Raw genomic sequence first — 8,438 nt, 5'->3', positions numbered from 1 at the left:
ATGAAGTCCTTGGTAGATAAATAGTAAGAAGTAAGGAGAGCATGAAGTCCTTGGTAGATAAATAGTAAGAAGTAAAGAGAGCATGAAGTCCTTGGTAGATAAATAGTAAGAAGTAAGGAGAGCATGAAGTCCTTGGTAGATAAATAGTAAGAAGTAAGGAGAGCATGAAGTCATTGGTAGATAAATAGTAAGAAGTAAGGAGAGCATGAAGTCCTTAAATGATAAAACAGCATGCCTGGGTCTCACCTAATACTGACAGTCTGTACCTGGAGAGGTCATAGGATGGTGTCAAAACTCCAATTACTACACTCAAATGATGTATATAAACCCTGGATTGCTGATGCTATGTATTAGCCAATGAGAGGCTTTGAAGCCACCGGTCGGCCATATTGGAACTCCCCAGAAGGAGCAGTCCTCCATAGGAATGAATGGAATTCTACAGTATTTCAATAAAATGTTTCAAGGACAAATTTACATGTATTTAAGTATTTTTTGTTGTTGTAGTGGGGACAGTATCTTTAGTCATCTCTAACAATTATATTTTAAGGAAAATGTTTTAATGTATTTTTTTTATTTTGTATTTTAATGTTTAGCTCACATAATATAGTTTTAAAGTTTTAAAACCTCAATCAATCAATACATTTTTTTTTTGTTGCATCAACCGATGTCACAAAGTGCTGTACAGAAACCCAGCCTAAAACCCCAAACAGCAAGCAATGCAGGTGTAGAAGCTTGGTGGCTAGGAAAAACTCCCTAGAAAGGCTAAAAACCTAGGAAGAAACCTAGAGAGGACCCAGGCTCTGAGGGGTGGCCAGTTCCTCTTCCGGCTGTGCCGGGTTAAGGTGTCTGTAATAGAATAAAGTGATAAAAAGTACATTTAGACATCAAAATTGCATTTCTCTAGCTTCCATGAAAGTTTTACAACAGTGATGGGATTACCAAGATGGCGGCACGGTGGCTTCAAACCACCCCAAATAGTCATCTAGTGCATTTATAAATCGTTGGTAAACTCAACGTCCACTTATAATGCCATCGTTGACATGAATGCCGACTCCCTTTCTATTCATTCTATTTCAATGACTCACGCAGCGACAGCACCTGGGGCGCAGTGAGCACTGTGAGTGAAGTGCTCAAAGATTCATTTTCACAGGCATAGAAGTTGGTGGAATTTACCGGAAAGTCTACTCAAATGTGATGTTGTCCTCGTGTTCCTTTGCTATGTGAAGGTTAAAAACAGGAGTGGTCTCAGGACCGCAACTCAACACATTTTGCCATGAGGCAGATAGAAAATGTTGCTGTTTTAAAGCTAATTTCCCACAACTCAACACATTTTGCCATGGGGCAGATAGAAAATGTTGCTGTTTTAAAGCTAATTTCCCACAACTCAACACATTTTGCCATGGGGCAGATAGAAAATGTTGCTGTTTTAAAGCTAATTTCCCACAACTCAACACATTTTGCCATGGGGCAGATAGAAAATGTTGCTGTTTTAAAGCTAATTTCCCGCAACTCAACACATTTTGCCATGGGGCAGATAGAAAATGTTGCTGTTTTAAAGCTAATTTCCCACAACTCAACACATTTTGCCATGGGGCAGATAGAAAATGTTGCTGTTTTAAAGCTAATTTCCCGCAACTCAACACATTTTGCCATGGGGCAGATAGAAAATGTTGCTGTTTTAAAGCTAATTTCCCACAACTCAACACATTTTGCCATGGGGCAGATAGAAAATGTTGCTGTTTTAAAGCTAATTTCCCACAACTCAACACATTTTGCCATGGGGCAGATAGAAAATGTTGCTGTTTTAAAGCTAATTTCCCACAACTCAACACATTTTGCCATGGGGCAGATAGAAAATGTTGCTGTTTTAAAGCTAATTTCCCACAATTCAACACATTTTGCCATGGGGCAGATAGAAAATGTTGCTGTTTTAAAGCTAATTTCCTGCAACTCAACACATTTTGCCATGAGGCAGATAGAAAATGTTGCTGTTTTAAAGCTAATTTCCCACAACTCAACACATTTTGCCATGAGGCAGATAGAAAATGTTGCTGTTTTAAAGCTAATTTCCCACAACTCAACACATTTTGCCATGAGGCAGATAGAAAATGTTGCTGTTTTAAAGCTAATTTCCTGCAACTCAACACATTTTGCCATGAGGCTTAGAGAAAATGTTGCATTTTAAAAACAAATTTCCTGCTATTCTAAACATTTTGCCATGGCTTATGCCGTGCATATATGCTTTGTGGCACTACGGGGGGGCTAGGACTAAACTACATCCACAGAACACTGACTCTATATAATGTCTCAGCTAAGACTAAACTACATCCACAGATCACTGACTCTATATAATGTCTCAGCTAAGACTAAACTACATCCACAGATCACTGACTCTATATAATGTCTCAGCTAAGACTAAACTACATCCACAGATCACTGACTCTATATAATGTCTCAGCTAAGACTAAACTACATCCACAGATCACTGACTCTATATAATGTCTCAGCTAAGACTAAACTACATCCACAGATCACTGACTCTATATAATGTCTCAGCTAAGACTAAACTACATCCACAGATCACTGACTCTATATAATGTCTCAGCTAAGACTAAACTACATCCACAGATCACTGACTCTATATAATGTCTCAGCTGAGACTAAACTACATCCACAGATCACCGACTTTATATAATGTCTCAGCTAAGACTAAACTACATCCACAGATAACTGACCCTATATAATGTCTCAGCTACGACTAAACTACATCCACAGATCACTGACTCTATACAATGTCTCAGCTAAGACTAAACTACATCCACAGACACCCCAACTCAACACCATCACCCCAACAACATGTCAGACACCACAACTCAACACCATCACCCCAACACTGTCAGAAACCCCAACTCAACACCATCACCCCAACAACATGTCAGACACCCCAACTCAACACCATCACCCCAACAACATGTCAGACACCACAACTCAACACCATCACCCCAACACTGTCAGAAACCCCAACTCAACACCATCACCCCAACAACATGTCAGACACCCCAACTCAACACCATCACCCCAACACTGTCAGAAACCCCAACTCAACACCATCACCCCAACAACATGTCAGACACCCCAACTCAACACCATCACCACAACAACATGTCAGACACCCCAACTAAACACCATCACCCCAACACTGTCAGAAACCCCAACTAAACACCATCACCCCAACAACATGTCAGACACCCCAACTCAACACCATCACCACAACAACATGTCAGACACCCCAACTAAACACCATCACCCCAACACTGTCAGACACCCCAACTAAACACCATCACCCCAACACTGTCAGACACCCCAACTAAACACCAACAACATGTCAGACACCCCACCTAAACACCATCACCCAAACACTGTCAGACACCCCAACTAAACACCATCACACCACCAACATGTCAGACACCCCAACTAAACACCATCACCCCAACACTGTCAGACACCCCAACTAAACACCATCACACCACCAACATGTCAGACACCCCACCTAAACACCATCACTCCAACACTGTCAGACACCCCAACTAAACACCATCACCCCCAACAACATGTCAGACACCCCAACTCAACACCATCACCACAACAACATGTCAGACATCCCAACTCAACACCATTACCCCAACAACATGTCAGACACCCCACCTAAACACCATCACCCAAACACTGTCAGACACCCCAACTAAACACCATCACACCACCAACATGTCAGACACCCCACCTAAACACCATCACTCCAACACTGTCAGACACCCCAACTAAACACCATCACCCCCAACAACATGTCAGACACCCCAACTCAACACCATCACCACAACAACATGTCAGACATCCCAACTCAACACCATTACCCCAACAACATGTCAGACACCCCACCTAAACACCATCACCCAAACACTGTCAGACACCCCAACTAAACACCATCACCCCCAACAGTCAGACACCCCACCTAAACACCATCACTCCAACACTGTCAGACACCCCAACTAAACACCATCACCCCCAACAGTCAGACACCCCACCTAAACACCATCACCCAAACACTGTCAGACACCCCAACTAAACACCATCACACCACCAACATGTCAGACACTCCAACTAAACACCATCACTCCCAACACCATGAGAGAGATTGTTATTTCACTGCTACTCTTTAATTATTTGTTACTTTTATCTCTTATTCTTATCTGTATTTTTTAAACTGCATTGTTGGTTAGGGGCTCGTAAGTAAGCATTTCTCTGTAAGGTCTACCTGTCGTGTTTGGCGCATGTGACAAATAAAGTTTGATTTGATTTGATGCCCCAACTACGGCTCTGTCTAATGTTTGCATGTTCACTGCTGTTCAAGAATGAAACCTGTTTTTTAGGTGCCTTATGATACTTGTGAAGAGCTCTGCTCTGCTCTGGCCTGGTTTAGCAAGTATGTGGTAGTGAAATCTTGTTGGACAAGCCTATACCAGTAGATGAACCATTTATCCAGATCAATGCTCTCAGACTCTAGTGATGAACGGTGGAGCTGACTAGCATCATCCATCTACACACGCTGACTATAGTTTACCTTACATTTTCACACCGTTACTATTTTCAAGAAATACAAAATCACCGTTTAATTAATAGTTTAATTTAAAATGTATTTAATACAAAATACTTAACCTAATAAAACACTTTACCAACAAGGATCAAGTTGTACAGAACATTTCCCCATATTGAGAAAAAGTGCCATATCACAAGACCATTACGTTTACAATATAGTTCATCAGTAGCTCAGTTAAGCATGACGTAACGTTCAATATAAAATAAAGCGCAGGTAGGCTAAAAGTCTACCCTAACCACTGATGTGGGGTCAGATCTTATTTTCACCCCCCTAATGACTCACGTTATAGGATTTCCCAGAGACAGATAATTAAGCTTTCGACTAGACTAAAAAGCATGTTCATTGGATAATGTCCTCTTTCCATTCTGTCTCTATCCTGTCCAATAAACAACATATAAAAGAAGGTGGACTGGATCACTGTTTTAAAGAAAAAAAAGACTCTACCGTCCTCTTCCTCCACCTCCTCTACCGTCCTCTTCCTCCACCTCCTCTTCCTCCACCTCCTCTTCCTCCACCTCCTACTCCTCTACCTCCTCTTCCTCCACCTCCTACTCCTCCACCTCCTCTTCCTCCACCTCCTCTTCCTCCACCTCCTCTTCCTCCACCTCCTACTCCTCTACCTCCTCTTCCTCCACCTCCTCTTCCTCCACCTCCTCTTCCTCCACCTCCTACTCCTCTACCTCCTCTTCCTCCACCTCCTACTCCTCTACCTCCTCTTCCTCCACCTCCTACTCCTCTACCTCCTCTTCCTCCACCTCCTACTCCTCTACCTCCTCTTCCTCCACCTCCTACTCCTCTACCGTCCTCTTCCTCCACCTCCTACTCCTCTACCTCCTCTTCCTCCACCTCCTACTCCTCTACCGTCCTCTTCCTCCACCTCCTACTCCTCTACCGTCCTCTTCCTCCACCTCCTACTCCTCTACCGTCCTCTTCCTCCACCTCCTACTCCTCTACCTCCTCTTCCTCCACCTCCTACTCCTCTACCGTCCTCTTCTTCCACCTCCTACTCCTCTACCTCCTCTTCCTCCACCTCCTACTCCTCTACCTCCCCTTCCTCCACCTCCTACTCCTCTACCTCCTCTTCCTCCACCTCCTACTCCTCTACCTCCTCTTCCTCCACCTCCTACTCCTCTACCTCCTCTTCCTCCACCTCCTACTCCTCTACCTCCTCTTCCTCCACCTCCTACTCCTCTACCTACTCTTCCTCCACCTCCTACTCCTCTACCTCCTCTTCCTCCACCTCCTACTCCTTTACCTCCTCTTCCTCCACCTCCTACTCCTCTACCTCCTCTTCCTCCACCTCCTACTCCTCTACCGTCCTCTTCCTCCACCTCCTACTCCTTTACCTCCTCTTCCTCCACCTCCTACTCCTCTACCTCCTCTTCCTCCACCTCCTACTCCTCTACCGTCCTCTTCCTCCACCTCCTACTCCTCTACCGTCCTCTTCCTCCACCTCCTACTCCTCTACCTCCTCTTCCTCCACCTCCTACTCCTCTACCTCCTCTTCCTCCACCTCCTACTCCTCTACCTCCTCTTCCTCCACCTCCTACTCCTCTACCGTCCTCTTCCTCCACCTCCTACTCCTCTACCTCCTCTTCCTCCACCTCCTACTCCTTTACCTCCTCTTCCTCCACCTCCTACTCCTCTACCTCCTCTTCCTCCATCTTCTACTCCTCTACCTCCTCTTCCTCCACCTCCTACTCCTTTACCTCCTCTTCCTCCACCTCCTACTCCTCTACCTCCTCTTCCTCCACCTCCTACTCCTCTACCTCCTCTTCCTCCACCTCCTACTCCTCTACCTCCTCTTCCTCCACCTCCTACTCCTCTACCTCCTCTTCCTCCACCTCCTACTCCTCTACCGTCCTCTTCCTCCACCTCCTACTCCTCTACCTCCTCTTCCTCCACCTCCTACTCCTCTACCTCCTCTTCCTCCACCTCCTACTCCTCTACCGTCCTCTTCCTCCACCTCCTACTCCTCTACCTCCTCTTCCTCCACCTCCTACTCCTCTACCTCCTCTTCCTCCACCTCCTACTCCTCTACCTCCTCTTCCTCCACCTCCTACTCCTCTACCTCCTCTTCCTCCACCTCCTACTCCTCTACCTCCTCTTCCTCCACCTCCTACTCCTCTACCTCCTCTTCCTCCACCTCCTACTCCTCTACCGTCCTCTTCCTCCACCTCCTACTCCTCTACCTCCTCTTCCTCCACCTCCTACTCCTCTACCTCCTCTTCCTCCACCTCCTACTCCTCTACCGTCCTCTTCCTCCACCTCCTACTCCTCTACCTCCTCTTCCTCCACCTCCTACTCCTCTACCTCCTCTTCCTCCACCTCCTACTCCTCTACCTCCTACTCCTCTACCTCCTCTTCCTCCACCTCCTACTCCTCTACCGTCCTCTTCCTCCACCTCCTACTCCTCTACCTCCTCTTCCTCCACCTCCTACTCCTCTACCTCCTCTTCCTCCACCTCCTACTCCTCGACCGTCCTCTTCCTTCACCTCCTACTCCTCTACCTCCTCTTCCTCCACCTCCTACTCCTCTACCTCCTCTTCCTCCACCTCCTACTCCTCTACCTCCTCTTCCTCCACCTCCTACTCCTTTACCTCCTCTTCCTCCACCTCCTACTCCTCTACCTCCTCTTCCTCCACCTCCTACTCCTCTACCTCCTCTTCCTCCACCTCCTACTCCTCTACCTCCTCTTCCTCCACCTCCTACTCCTCTACCTCCTCTTCCTCCACCTCCTACTCCTCTACCTCCTCTTCCTCCACCTCCTACTCCTCTACATCCTCTTCCTCCACCTCCTACTCCTCTACCGTCCTCTTCCCTCCACCTCCTACTCCTCTACCTCCTCTTCCTCCACCTCCTACTCCTCTACCTCCTCTTCCTCCACCTCCTACTCCTCTACCTCCTCTTCCTCCACCTCCTACTCCTCTACCTCCTCTTCCTCCACCTCCTACTCCTCTACTACCTCCTCTTCCTCCACCTCCTACTCCTCTACCTCCTCTTCCTCCACCTCCTACTCCTCTACCTCCTCTTCCTCCACCTCCTACTCCTCTACCTCCTCTTCCTCCACCTCCTACTCCTCTACCTCCTCTTCCTCCACCTCCTACTCCTCTACCGTCCTCTTCCTCCACCTCCTACTCCTCTACCTCCTCTTCCTCCACCTCCTACTCCTCTACCTCCTCTTCCTCCACCTCCTACTCCTCTACCTCCTCTTCCTCCACCTCCTACTCCTCTACCTCCTCTTCCTCCACCTCCTACTCCTCTACCTCCTCTACCTCCTACTCCTCTACCTCCTCTTTCCTCCACCTCCTACTCCTCTACCTCCTCTTCCTCCACCTCCTACTCCTTTACCTCCTCTTCCTCCACCTCCTACTCCTCTACCTCCTCTTCCTCCACCTCCTACTCCTCTACCTCCTCTTCCTCCACCTCCTACTCCTTTACCTCCTCTTCCTCCACCTCCTACTCCTCTACCTCCTCTTCCTCCACCTCCTACTCCTCTACCTCCTCTTCCTCCACCTCCTACTCCTTTACCTCCTCTTCCTCCACCTCCTACTCCTCTACCTCCTCTTCCTCCACCTCCTACTCCTCTACCTCCTCTTCCTCCACCTCCTACTCCTCTACCTTCTCTCACTCCACCTCCTACTCCTTTACCTCCTCTTCCTCCACCTCCTACTCCTCTACCTCCTCTTCCTCCACCTCCTACTCCTCTACCTCCTCTTCCTCCACCTCCTACTCCTCTACCTCCTCTTCCTCCACCTCCTACTCCTTTACCTCCTCTTCCTCC

The sequence above is a fragment of the Oncorhynchus mykiss genome, chromosome 10 (assembly GCF_057628025.1).
Source record: "Oncorhynchus mykiss isolate SJ-2025 chromosome 10, ASM5762802v1, whole genome shotgun sequence".
Lineage (NCBI taxonomy): Eukaryota > Metazoa > Chordata > Actinopteri > Salmoniformes > Salmonidae > Oncorhynchus > Oncorhynchus mykiss.
The sequence above is the reverse complement of the archived record's forward strand: the minus strand, read 5'-3'. Positions refer to the sequence as shown.